We start from the raw sequence: 14995 nt of genomic DNA, 5'->3' as shown, positions 1-14995 counted from the left end.
TTTTCTGGACTAGAGAAGTTCCTTTAGCATTTGTTTTAGAGCTGGTTTGGTGGTGCTGAATTCTCTTAGCTTTTGCATATCTCTAAAGTTTGTAATTTCTCCGTCAAATGTGAATGAGATCCTTGCTGAGTAGAGTAATCTTGGTTGTAGTTTTTTCCCTTTCATCACTTTAAATATGTCCTGCCACTCCCTTCTGGCTTGCAGCGTTTCTGCTGAAAGGTCAGCTGTTAACCTTTTGGGGATTCTGTTTAATGTTAATTGTTGCTTTTCTGTTGCTGCTTTTAATATTTTTTCTTTGTATTTAATATTTGGTAGTTTGATTAATATGTATCTTGTCATGTTTCTCCTTGGATTTATCCTGTATGGGACTCTCTGTACTTCCTGGACTTGATTGACTATTTCCTTACCCATATTAGTGAAGCGTTCAACTATAATCATCTTCAAATATTTTCTTAGTGCCTTTCTTTTTCTCTTCTTCTTCTGGGACCCCTGTAATTCGAATGTTGGTGTGTTTAATGCTGTTCCAGATGTCTCTGAGATTCTCCTCAATTCTTTTCATTCTTTTTTCTTCATTCTGCTCTGCAGTGGTTATTTCCACTATTTTATCTTCCAGATCACTTATCTGTTCTTCTGCCTCAGATATTCTGCTATTGATTCCTTCTAGAGAATTTTTAATTTCATTTATTGTGTTGTTCATAACTGTTCGTTTGTTCTTTCGTTCTTCTTGGTCCTTGTTAAAAGTTTCTTGTATTTTCTCCATTCTATTTCCACGATTTTGGATTATCTTTACTATCATTACTCTCAATTAGTTTTCAGGTAGACTGCCTATTTCCTCTTCATTTGTTTACCTTGCTCCTTCATCTGCTGTATGTTTCTCTGTCTTCTCATTTTGCTTAACTTACTGTGTTTGGGGTCTCCTTTTCACAGGCTGCATGTTCATCGTTCCCGTTGTTTTTGGTATTTGCTCCCAGTGTGTAAGGTTGGTTCTGTGGGTTATGTAGGCTTCCTGGTGGAGGGGACTGGTGCCTGTGTTCTGGTGGATGAGGTTGCATCTTGACTTTCTGGTGGGCAGGACCATGTCTGGTGGTGTGTTTTGGGGTGTCTGTGACCTTGTCATGATTTTAGGCAGCCTCTCTGCTAATGGGTGGGGTTTTGTTCCTGTCTTGCTAGCTGTTTGACATAGGGTGTCCAGCACTGTAGCATTCTGGTTGTTGAGCAGAGCTGGGTCTTAGTGTTGAGATGGAGGTCTCTGGCAGACCATTCGCTGTTTGATATTACATGGGGCTGGGAGGTCTCTGGTGGACTAGTGTCCTGAACTCGGCTCTCCCACCTCAGAGGCTCAGGCCTCACACCCGAGCAGAGCACCAAGACCCTGTTAGCCTCACGGATCAGAAGAAAAGGGAGAAAAAAAAGATAGAAAATTAAATAAATTAAAGTTATTAAAATAGAAAAAAATTATTAAAAATAAAAAAAAGAAAGAACAAAAGAAGAGAGCAGCCAAACCAAAAACAAATCATTCGGGCCTCCCTGGTGGCGCAGTGGTTGAGAGTCCGCCTGCTGATGCAGGGGACATGGGTTCGTGCCCTGGTCCAGGAAGATCCCACATGCCGCAGAGCGGCTGGGCCCGTGAGCCATGGCCACTGAGCCTGCGCGTCCAGAGCCTGTGCTCCGCAATGGGAGAGGCCACAACAGTGAGAGGCCCGCATACCGCAAAAAAAAAAAAAAAAAAAAAAATCATTCAATGTTAACAAGCTCTACAAACTATACTAAGAAAAAAACAACAAAAAAACCCCAAAAAATGGACAGTCACCCTAGGGCAAATGGCAAAAGCAAAGCTATACAGACTAAATCGCACAAAGAAGCATACACATACACCCTCACAAAAAGAGGAAAAGAAAAAAATATATATACATAAAATTAAAAAAGGAAGAGAGCCAGAAAATCAATAAAGAAATCTACCATGATAATAAGCTCTAAGTACTAAGCAAGGATAAACATAAAAGCAGAAACAAATAAGATGCAGAAAGCAAACCCGAAGTCTACAGTTGCTCCAGCGTCTACCACCTCAATTTTGGATGATTTGTTGTCTATTCAGGTATTCCACAGGTGCAGGGTACATCAAGTTGATTGTGGAGATTTAATCTGCTGCTCCTGAGGCTGCTGGGAGAGATTTCCCTTTCTCTTCTTTGTTTGCACAGCTCCTGGGGTTTAGCTTTGGATTTGGCCCTGCCTCTGTGTGTAGTTCGCCTGAGGGCATCTGTTCCCCCGCCCAGACAGGACAGGGTTAAAGGAACGGCTGATTAGGGGGTCTGGCTCACTCAGGCCACGGGGAGAGAGGGATACAGAATGCGGGGCAAGCCTGCGGTGGCAGAGGCCGACATAACATTGCAGCAGCCTGAGGCACATGGTGTGTTCTCCTGGGGAATTTGTCCATGGATCACGGGACCCTGGCAGTGGCAGGCTGCACAGGCTTCTGGGTGGGGAGGTGTGGATAGTGACCTGTGCTTGCACACAGGCTTCTTGATTGCTGTAGCATCAGCCTTAGCATTTCATGCCTGTCTCTGGAGTCTGCGCTGATAGCCACGCCTTGTGCCCGACTCTGGAGCTCATTTAGGTGGTGCTCTGAATCCCCTCTCCTCGCGCACCCTGAAACAATGGTCTCTTGCCTCTTAGGCAGGTCCAAAGTTTTTACTGGACTCCCTCCCAGCTGTGTCCCTTCAGGCTGTGTTCACACAGCCAACCCCAGTCCTCTCCCTGGGACCTGAACTCTGAAGCAGGAGCCTCAGCTCCCAGCCACCACCCCCCCAACCCTGGTGGGTGAGCAGACAAGCCTCTCAGGCTGGTGAGTGCTGGTTGGCACCTATTCTCTGTGTGGGAATCTCTCTGCTTTGTCCTCTGCACCCCTGTTGCTGCGCTCTCCTCTGTGGCTCCAAAGCTTCCCCCCTGCCTACCCCCTGTCTCCACCAGTGAAGGGCCTTCCTAATGTGTGAAAACTTTCCCTCCTTCACAGCTCCCTCCTGGAGGTGCAGGTCCTGTCCCTATTCTTTTGTTTCTGTTTTTCCTTTTTTCTTTTGCCCTACCCAGGTATGTGGGGAGTTTCTTGCCTTTTGGGACGTCTGAGGTCTTCTGCCAACGTTCAGTAGGTGTTCTGTGGGAGCTGTTCCACATGTAGATGTAGTTTTGATGTATTTGTGTGGAGGAAGGTGATCTCCACATCTTACTCCTCTGCCGTCTTGAAAGTGCCCTATTGTTATATTTTTAGTCTTTTTCTCTTTAGGGCATCTTTAAATTTTTTTCATTTATTTCATTACAAATGAAATTAAACAATTTTCCAAATGGTTATAGAAATTTTATTACAGATTTCCTATTCATATCATTTGTTTATTATCTAGTTAGTTTGCTTATCTTTCCTTGTATGTTTAAAAAATTAGTCCTTTGTCATATATATTACAAATATTTTCTCTTTGTTATCTCTTTATTTTACTTGTGGAATATGTATGAATATTTCCATATAGAAGTCTATGAAATTTTTTACATGTATTCAAATTTATTATCATTTTTCTTTATGAGTTTTAAATTCCCCCTCTTACTTAGAAAGGTCTACTTCATTCCAAGAAATGAAATATTCTCTATTTTCTCATATTTCGTCTTTTTTTTTTTTTTTTGGAAGCTTACAATTTTGATTTATCCAGAATTTATTTAGATTTGAGGGGTGAAGTTGCAAGTTTTTTTCCTGTCCGTTTTTCATAGCTGGTTTTTCCAATACCACTTACTGGATAATCCGTCTTTCTACCCACTGATCATACTCACCAAGATTAGGTTTACCTGTGAGTTAGATACTAAAAATAAAAGTAGCTACACACACACACAAAAAGTGTATTTCTTTCTTATAATACTGTAGCCTGGGGTTTATACAGTGGCTCTACCCCAATAAATCATCAAAAGCACAGACTATCTCAGTTGATCCATTACTTCTAAAATGTGGGGCTTTGAGGTCCAAAGCAAATATGGGTCAAAATGTGGTGCTATTTGGTCCAAGTTGGTTTCTATTGTGTGCTAAGCATCAGGATGCAGGACAGGGTAAAGAAGATAGGAAAGAGGTACAGAGATAAACTATCCTTTAAGGCAGATTCCCAAAAGCTGTCATATAACACCTTGGCTTAAATTTAATCGGCTAAAACTTAATCACATGGCTACGCATATTTTCAGAGAGGCTGGGAAAGTATTCTTTTTTTTGAGCATGGATGTGCCCACCTAAAGATGATAGAACTATGGAAGAAGGTGACAATGACTAGCAGGGAAAAACTGGTGGTCTTCACCATACTCCCTCATGTGGTACCATTGATCCCAGTGGATTCTTCATGTCTGGATTCTTGCATTTCACTCAACTCACTGTGAGTTTTCCCTATACCAGTGCTACTCTGTTCTAAGTAACATATACTTACTATCTTTATATTAGGTAAGATTAGGCTTGTTATCCTTTTTCTCAGATTTTTCAAACTTGTGTTGGTTTTCCTATGTGTTCATCCAGATCAACTGAACAATCCGTAATAAAGCGAGATGTTTTATATATAGAATTTCTATTTAAAAGTTATTCATTGCTTTGAAGGGAATGCCTTAATAAATTTCCTTGGAAATAACCAAGTCACTGCAGGGTGCCAAGGCATTAGAAAAGAAGTTTCCCCCTGCATAACACAGAGAAGATTTTGGAGGGAGGGAGAGGAATTAAATAGAAAGCATTTTCATTGTTGGGATATAAATCCTTCTTCTGCATGCTATTCTTCTAATTTTAGTTAAAGTCTACCAAATATACTTATTGTTGATGTGACTGATTTCAGCTGTAGAAACTGAAGAGGAACTAAGTATCAAAGTGAGATCAATGTGCTGTAGAAAAAAAAAAAGTATTACCCAAAGATACAGGGCCCCAAAACAAAAGGGTCATGGCATGTGGATCCCAGGAATTTACAGAAATCTTGGGAAGGGTTTAGATTTTCTTGGATTATGAAAGTAAAGGTTTGAGACAATCTTAAGAATATCTCAAAGGTTGATGCAGCTCCAACTGACATGTGGGTTTTTGATAATTTTGTCAAATCTCCCCACACCATATACAAAACATAAATCCCAAGTCATTTAGTAGTATTTACTCAGCAAAAATTGGATTTACAAATTAATTTACATGAACTGACATATTCAAAATATTAAGACTTTTCTTTCTTAAACAATGCACATATTTTTATTAATTGAAGAATAAAACTGAAGTGTTTTGGATCAATTTTATGAATGACAACTCTTCCTGAATCATAGCATTATAGTTAAACTCTGCCACGGCACAACGAATGGGTTAAAAAAATTTCAACTGCATACAATGTGAGATTATATTATTATGAAATAACTGAGGTGGGTCTACATAAATAGCCAGTTGAGAATTCTAATGTTCACTTGTAAAATCCAAATCCATCCCAAGTCCTAATGGCAATTGCCACTCTCACTTAAATATCAATGAGGAAAATTCTGCATCTGGTGGCTGGCTGGAACTTACAGTATAGCAGCAGCGATTCCAAATCTCTTAGATATTTGGTACCTCTTTTGTTAGCCAGATCTGTGAATATTGACCCATAAGAATTTATGAGGACAGTGTGTTTCCCTGTATCTTTAGATATATCTGCCTGCCTCTTCACTCTATGTCCCCCCAACCAAAAGGTGAGAACTTTAGTCCGCCCCACTTGAGAATGGGGACTGAACAGAGGACTGAACATTTGCCAACCACATGATATCTGAATTTGGATGATTCTGGGTTACCTAATGACACAATTTTTTTGGCTGCAATTGTAGTCATCACCTAATTAAGTTTATGATAATTATAAATTCCTTGTCATTTTCAAGATCCTTCTATGTTCTGCACAGGCCTGCTAGTCAAGTTAAAGGGAGATGTACAGGGCACTAATCTCTGCAATCCTCCAGGAAAGCATTATTGCTTTTGGTTTACTGTTTTCATAGATAGAGGCAGTCCTGATGACTTACACTCGACCTTTTCTACCTTAGTAGCTCTCACTTCATGGGTCAAGGAACCACTATGGGGACTCTGCCAATGGCTGAGTAATGCTGTTTCCATTATGCATTCCAGAACTTGGGGAATAACCACAGAGTGAATCCAGGGACCCACTGGGCTCACTGTACAATAGACCTGAGCCAAAACTCTGTGGGTCATATGACAGGAACACAGTGATGTTTTGGGTCTCCAGGAGTAGCATCAATTCAGAGCCAGAGCTGCTGTAGTAAAAGGGCTGCTTCTACTGGCAAAGATAGTTGGATAGAATTTAGGGATTCAGGTACCCAGCTTTATTGGAATCTTCCCATCTGTCCCATCATGATTTTCAGGATCCCATTCCTTCCCAAGCAGTGTCTTAACTTTAACAAATGAGCCTCTGTGAGATTGAGAATTCAATTTGTCTTGTAATTCAGCTACACTTGGCATGCATGAGATTTGGAGTTTTGTTTTCAGAAATATCAGCCTCACAACTACAGGAGATAAGAGTTTCTTTGATAGTATTCATAGAAGCAATACCTTGAGCTGGGAATTTAAAGTCTTGCTTTCATAATTTTCTTTCCCTAAATTCTCCAGCACACTTCAGAGCAACCTACAAACTCAATTATACTTCTTATTTTCACTAAAATTTTCTGTGTCAGAAAATATTTTGTCACCCAGGACCTTGTCTTCTATAGGCGCATTATTAAAGGTATCTGCAGTTGGTAGCTTGAGTAACTGTTTTGCTACTGCATGCCATCAACTACCATTGTTGCCCTTACCACTAGAAGCAGAGTCATTAATGCCTTTAAATCTGATCAGATCAGAGAACCAAGAAAACCTAGAATCAACTTAGGAACTCACGTTTAAGATTATGTTCCTTAGGGACCATCTTCAGTGCTAAATTCTGCATCATTCAGGGTTTAATTAGAGAAGCAGAACCACTAGGACATCTGTGTGTGTGTGTGTGTGTGTGTGTGTGTGTGTGTGTGTTGAGAAAGGGGTAATATAGCTACCCCAACTTTAATTTCTCTCAAGACTTTGTCACTGAACCTAGTGTTACTTAGAAGTTTCCTGTCTAATCTTCAAGTATTTGGGGGGATTTAAACCATTTTTCTGTTATTGATTTCTAGTTTATTGATTTCCACTGTAGTCTAAAAACATTTTGTACAATTTCTATTTTTTGTGATTTGTTTTATGTCCTAGAGTATGATCTATCTTGGTGAATGTTCTCTGTGAACTTGAAAAGACTGTGTATCCTTCTGTTGTTGGATGGAAGATTCTATAAATTTCTATTTGATCCAGTTGATTGATAATACTATCCGATAAGAACTCTGTTCTTACTGATTTTCTTCCTGATTGATATATCGGTTACTGAAAGTTGAATTCTCCAACTATAATAGTGAATTTGTCTATTTCTCTTTAGAGTTCTATCAGTTTTTGCCTCATGTATTTTTACTCTCTGTTGTGAGGTGCACACAGGTTAAAGATTATGTCTTCTTGGAGAATTTACCACTTACTTGCCTCAGACTGTTTTGAGTTTTGGGGGGGTTTTGTTGGTTGGTTGGTTTGTTTGTTTTTTCCTTGCCTGTTAGCATGATTTGTGATTTTTTTTTTGTTGAAAGCTGGACATGATGTATCAGGTGGTAGAAACTGAGGTAAATATGCCTTTGTGTGAGATTTTATATTAATCTGGTTAGGAATTGGGCTGTGCCTAATGTTTGCTCTGGCTGTAGGTTCCAGGGCCTTCCATTTTCTCTGTTGTCCTTGCATTTGTCTCTCCTGCTATCTTTGGGTTTCCCTAAGAATCCCTTTTAAAGTAGAGTCTGTGACTTTCATCTTTCATCCATGATCCACTGTTATTATACTGGAGCCCATCTCTGCAGAATGTGTGGTGTCTGTTTGCCCTGTACCTCATTCTCTAGTGGGTCCAAGGAGTCATTGAATTGTGCTTTGTTCAACTTTTTTCTTGCTGTAAGGACAGGAGTGATGACTTCCACACTCTTTATGTGTTGGAGTTGAAACTGGAAGTTGGATTCTTTTTCTTAAAATCCTTTAAGCCCAATATTTTCAATAGACTATGTCTCACTATTGATCATTTTCTATCAAACTATCCTAGAATAATACACTGCACTTGCAAATTCAATTCTTTTGTTTTACTTTGAAATTTTTTTCTGTTCCATTATTTCTGTATACTACCTCAAGGGAACCAGTTTATATATGATTGGTCCCTTTTGTCTGTTCATCATAACTTCTCTTTATTTCCTTTCATCATCTCTATTTTGTCTATTTTAGCTGCATTCTGTAACATTTTCTAGAGCTCTTCATCAACTTGGTCTTTCACTGTGACTGTTCATTAATTGCTATTTATAAATAATTGGTTCTAAAATAATTTTATTTTGTCTCTAGTTCATTCTCCAGTCTCATTTTTACCTTATTTTGCTGTCTTCATTTCACCATGGATTTCTTCTTTCAAATATGTCAGCTTTTCTTTAATTGTATTTAATTCCCAAAGATTTTGTTGATTATTGATGTATTCATCCAGAATGAATTATTTTTATGGGTTGCAAAATATACACTTACTTTTTTTTAAAATTTTGTTTTGTTTATCTGTATTGTTTCAGTGTAGTTGCCCTATCTTTTCAACTTCTCCATCTCTTTTCCCAAACGTGTGGCTAGTTTCTCCTTTCCAACTTCCTGCTCTACCTGATCTTTCTTGTAAATCTCTCTGAATCTTTGGCTGAATTCTACGTTCAGCTTTTTAGTTACCTAGAGGAGGGCAGTAGTGGGATGAAGGTGAGAGAAAAGAGCTGGAGGTGTGTATTGATTCCATTCATTCCATTTGTCTTTATTCTCTTTCTTTGGAAGTTTGTTAAACATCTTTTACCAGATTTTACTCTATTTGAGGGGCATCTCCAGATACATGAGGGTATTGGATTGTTTCCTCATTTTACAGTGAGTCTGCCAGTTTAGCCTCACTAAATCTTTGGCCACATGAAAACAACCACTACTTAACTCACCATTGCCCAGACATTTCTTCTGCTTCACTCCCAGTTGTGGTTATGTTAGAGAAATACTCAAAATTTAGAGGTTCTCCCAACAATCATTGTGATGCTTTTTAGCTACTATGTAAAAGTATCCAGTGATTTGAGGAATGGTATTTTCCTTTTATTCTGATCTTTTATTTTGACAAACTTTTATTTGTTATAGACAATTAGTTCTGTATACTTCTTCCTGAGGTATTTCACTCATGTTCCTCTGGGCCAGAAAAAACAAATTCGTGACTCTTTTTAGTTCTTTTAGCTTCTCACTCACCCACCCTCAGTCCTCTTCCCTGTGCCACCAAGAGACTTTTCAGGATTTTGTCCTCTCCCTTTCTTCCCCATGGTACAGCTTCTGCTTGTTCTTTGTGTGTGTGTGTGTGTGTGTGTGTGTGTGTGTGTGTGTGTGTGCGTGTGTGTGCATCGTATTGTAGTTGGAAGAGGGAAGTGATAGGTAGAGAAACTTGAATTCTCAAAATCTTCATTATCTAGAGATATTTTATAAAATTTAGAATTCATAATTGTATGTCTTTGTCTTGTAAGAGTACTATTTCTGTTTTATTTTACTTCTTATTTTCATAGTAGTTTATGTTTAGGGTAGAAAGATTCTGTAATCCTACATTTACTATGTTTCCTCATAAGTCCTTTAATATAATTCAATATCTGGTGGTGATAAAGCAATCCAGCATTTCTTGAAGGAGAACTGCTATGAAGATGAGCATACTGAACACACATCTTAATGTGAGTTATCTTCCAGTGCAGGAATTTAGATAATTGAAAAAAAAAGAGGCTGAGTAATTGAAGTCCACTCATGTATTGAGGGTACTGAATGGATTTTAGTCATTACTATCAATTTCTTCTATGACTAAATTTGCGAATGGGCTCATCGATTGTGCTGAATTCATTATAAAGATATGAATGAGCAGTATAAGAGTAAGAAAAGGAATAAAGGGAGGACGGTGTAATTCACACATCTGATAGGTACCACTCTGCTGCCCATCCCCAACTCCATGGCCATATATGTGAAAACTGACCTGGTTTCTGAAATGACAACTTACCCAAAAAGACATTTCATCTTGGATATGAGGAGTCTTTAAAACATATGTAGTGATGCTGAATCCAAGTAAAACTAGGAGATAAGTGAAGTTTGTTGTCAAAGCCCCTTAATCCTTTGTTTCCTGGATCACAAGTTTCTCAAGACCCTCATATCCATCCCTTATACCCTTTGATAAAACCTGTTCTCCAATTGTTTTTTCACTCTGAGGAATAAATAACTGGTGAGGGACCTTACCCAGGGGAAATCTGCATTTAGTCAGGATCAAATCCTTAAGTAAAAGTGTTAGATTTTGGAATGTAGAACTTTAGGTATCAGCAAGCTTATAGGAAGGATTTCCTTGTACTTCAGGGCCTCTTTGGCCCCTGAAATCATATTACTTGGCTAATGCCTATTCTATTCTTTCCATAAGGAAAACCTTCACTGGTAATTAGTTTCTTTTCAGGTTTTCCATTCTGCTGAAGTTGGACAAAGCTTTGTGTACTGATTCAGCAAATATCAGCTTATCAGGTATGGCTTTAACACATTAAAATGAGGTTGGGAAATATAGCCAGGGCTTTCATTGGCTGAACATTTACCAAGACTAGATAGAACATAGAGAATCCTTCCATGGCTCAACTGCTATGAAGCCTTTCTCATTTTCTCACAGTTCTTGAACTCTAACCTGTGACACTCACTGGCTCAGGTTTCAGAAGTGCTGTAGCATATATTTTGTTCTCGGGATTAGCTCTGGCCCTGAGTGATTTCAGATAATCTATTGATAATATTTTTTTGAAAGAGGCCTGTCTTTGGTCCTCCCAGCTTCCAAGGAGATCTCTAGGATCCCTTTAATTTGTTTCTAAAGAAAGGGCTCAAATGTTGCCTTGATTTCAAACTTAAACCCCTTATTACTAGGCTACTCTGGGTTTATTTAAAACTCTCCATTTCAAGCTAGGGAGCATTTATGCATCCCTGTGCCAAATACTGTCAAGTGCTATGAGTAAGACAAAAAATGTAGATTTTTTCATGCAATGAAACCTTTGACAATTGCTCATGACTCCTCATAGCCCTATGCGTGTCAGCCTCATAAATCTTTCATTATAGTGGGGATGGAGGTACAAGGAGGAGAAGGCAGATAATAAACAAACAAACAAACAAACAAAAGTAAAATACAAAATGTGTCAGATGGTCATAAGTGCTATGGAGAAAAATGAAATAGGGAAGTGAGTCAGGAATGCTAGGGTGTTGGGGGGGTCATATTTTAATAAAAGATAGTCAGGAAAGGTCTTATTGAGAACGTGACATTTGAACAAAATGCGAAGGAGATTAGGGGCTGAGCCATGCAGACATTTGGAGGAAGAGTGTACCACGTAGAGCAAATAGCAAGTGTAAATAAACACTGTTTAGAGATGAAAGTGTACCTGGTTTGTTTTAGGCATGGTAAGAGTTTAGTGTTAGCTGAATGGATAAAAGAGGGAGAGGTAATAGGAAATGATGCCAGAGAATTAAGAGGATGGGATGGGCAGATCTTATAGGGCCTTAGAGGCCATTGTAAGGATCTGACTTCCTCTAGTTTGAGTAAAATGGGAGGCTATTAGACACTCTGTATAGAAGTCTGATATGATCTAACTTAAGTTTTTCAAAGAATCACTTTATTTTCTGTTGAAACTAAAGAGGCCAAGGGTGGAAGCAGTGTATCTAGTGTAATATTCTAGGCAAGTAGTGATTAGGACTCGTTTTGTGGTGGTGGTGTTAAAACAGTGAGAAGTGGTAGGATTCCACATAGATGTTGAATGATGGAGAGTCAATAAGATTTGCTGAAGAACAGGATGCTGGTCATGAGAAAAAAAGAGAAGTTAGGAATGTCTCCAAGATTTTTGACTTTTGACTGGTAGGAGATGGGTAACAACTAAGATGGGGATGATTGTGAGAGGAACAGAATTTGGGAGAAGAGCAGGTGCTCATTAGGAGATTCCTAGTAGGAAATTGAAATTCAATTCACTGAATTGAAATTCAAGAAATTCTGATAGAAACCTGATAGTCATCAGCATATAAACAGTACATAAAGAGAAGAGAAGAGATCTGAGCATTTCAGACAGCATCACCCAGGCTTCTTTATCCTCTGGCTTCTTGTTGGTTTTGGTCATTGGGAGACACCTGCAGGAAAGCAGAGACAAGAGAAAAGCAAAGTCGGGGTTTTGGGGGCTCCCTCCCACCCCCTGGCTCATGTCCACGTCAGGTAGCCCCTCTCCTATAGCGAGAGGTTTCAATGAGCTCTGGTCACTGCTCCCTCTCTCTGGACCGAGCAATGATGGAGTGACAACTGCTTCTCACTGTTCCCAGGCCTGGGTGCTTTACCACCTCTCATTGGTTCCCTTGACCTTGTCCACTCTGTTTAAGTCCATTCTATTACTGCTTCAGATATGCCATCTGTTTTTTGCCAGGATCCAAATGACATAATAGTAGAACTGGTAAAAATAGATTGGTGGTAATAGCACTTAAATCCTGAGGCCCAATCTACTGTCAATTAGTGGTTATCATTTGGATTGATAGTTATCATAAATTCTATACAGTTATTGAAATTATTTTTATTATATTTCATTTGTTCCATTTTATAATGTCTTATAATCAAATGCATTAGAAGTATATTATAAGGAAGAAACAGCTTTGACTTGTTATATGACCTTGGAAAAGCCATGTCACTTTCCTGAACTTCAGTTTCTGGATGAGTTAAGTAGACATAGTAACTACTGCCTCTGCTTCTAGAAGTCTCTAAATAATGAGTTTTTCCTCCTTCAAGGTCTTGGAAGAAAGTTGTTAGAGAGCATAAAGAATGATTGCTTACTGTTAAATTATTCTGCTGGTATGTAAAGCCCACAACTGCTAGCTAGAATTGGAAGAGATGGTAAAGGATGGGGGAAAGCTGTCAGTACCTACAAGGCCAAAATGCATGTCATTTCAAGCTGTGTTTAGTAATTTTTTTTTCTATGAGAATAAATTCGTTTGTTCAAAGTCACGTGACTAAGACAGAAAACAATCTAAAGACTTTGGAATGACAGTCTAAATATTGACCATTGCCAGCATGTTTCCTCTATGTCTCCTTGCTGAAAGCTACATCTAGGAATGACACACAGTCACGCAGCCCTGGAGTTTGGCATCTGAGCACCTCTGGATCTCTGGCCTTCAGTACCCAGAGGATAATTCTTAAATCTACAAACTGTCTCGTGCAGCATTTTTTCCCCTCCTCCTCAAATAATATCCAGTTACTGAGTGCTGTGCTGGGAGAACCTGGGGAAATGCTAGAAGGAAACACAGCTGAGAGCCACTGTGGTTTGACAGCTCTCCAGCTACTTTGAAAATATTTTGGCAAAAACAAGATTTTAAGTAAAACTGTTTCCTTTGGTAACATACCCAAAACTGCAGGTTTTACATTTTCAGTACTATGGTTTGGGCCAAAGGGGGAAAAAGAGAAAGAAAAAAGAATAAAAGAGGGGAAAAAGCTGTTCTTGAGGAAGGGAGATAGAATCTAAGGAAAAGGGGGAACACTTTGCACGAGATACATACAGGAATGAGGGCAAGGAGGAAACATAAGGAGGCATATTTAACATTCTCTCCTTACTTCTTTTCTTTCCTGAGGAATTTCCCTTTGTCAAAATGCACTGGGTTTTTTTGCCCTCAGATGACCTGAAAGGGATTCTCTGGGGGTAACCAGGTTAGGATTTGTGTTATTCCTTATTATAGGACGATTGATAGTTGGGGAAGGTCAAACCGCATGTGGTCATCACACATTATAGCAGAAACAGGGGATGAAATGGAATGGTTTTCATTTCAACCGACTAGCAGGTCCTTAGAGGATGTGCTTACCTTTTCTTGCTTCATTTTCTTCCCAGTTGCAGCCACACATGAAATCATTCTATTCTTGAAAACCAGGCTCGCTCCTATCTCAGGGCCTTTGTGAATGCTATTTTCTCTGCCCAGAATGCTCTACCCGAACCTTCACCACCCTTTTTCAGGGAATCCTCCTCTGACCCTCCAGATGAGGTTAGCTTCTTGTGTTCTCTTTCTGGCTATCTGTTTACATATTCTATAATCATCTGTAAATTCTCTGAGGGCTGGTCGATCATATCCCCAGGACCTAGCATACTGTGGGCGCTTAATTTAAAAATATCAACCAGGTATTTTTCATGAATAAATGATTCATTCAAAATGTAGCATAAACCAATTTTTTTTTTTTTGGTTTTTGTGTTTTTTTAAAATATCAGTTTTATTTTTTCCTCATTGGTGCAGAACATAGCTTACTGTAACATCAAGTCTTAGGGGAAAAAAAAGAAAATCAGAAAGCAAAACCAACCCCAAACAAACATAACACACAACCATGACATAATTTGGCAACAGTCTAGGCTTAGAAATTTAAGAAGCTTGGAAGAGGAATAAAATATTCAACTTTTGTTAGTTCTGTCCTTGGACTTAAAAGATTATTTGGTATAAAAACTTTTTGTTTGTAAGTTGATGGTTGTATTATTGAAGGGTACAGGGAGACTCAAAGAGGAGCTAGCTCATGAGAGAGATGCATTACTGATAAAAGGAGAAGAGCTCGTGTACACTTGGCAAGACTAAGGGGTTTTTGTCGGAAATCTGTCTGTGGTTATATGATGGCTAATGACACATGCTTATTACCTTCACTCATAAAGGTAGAGGCAGTGCTATTATGGTCTCATCTACTCTGTACAACTCATATATTGTGGACATTAGCAGAATGACAAAGGAGCTCCCAGTTGATGAAACCTCCTACTGAGCCATGACTGCACCAGATCTGCTCCTGCACCCATGCCCAACAAAGCTTTCAGAAAGTTCACTGGTGTTTAAAAGGCACTAAGGAAAGAGAACCTTTCCTCA

This window comes from Grampus griseus (assembly GCF_964374135.1).
Source record: "Grampus griseus genome assembly, chromosome: 3".
Lineage (NCBI taxonomy): Eukaryota > Metazoa > Chordata > Mammalia > Artiodactyla > Delphinidae > Grampus > Grampus griseus.
Note: the sequence above shows the minus strand (reverse complement) of the source record.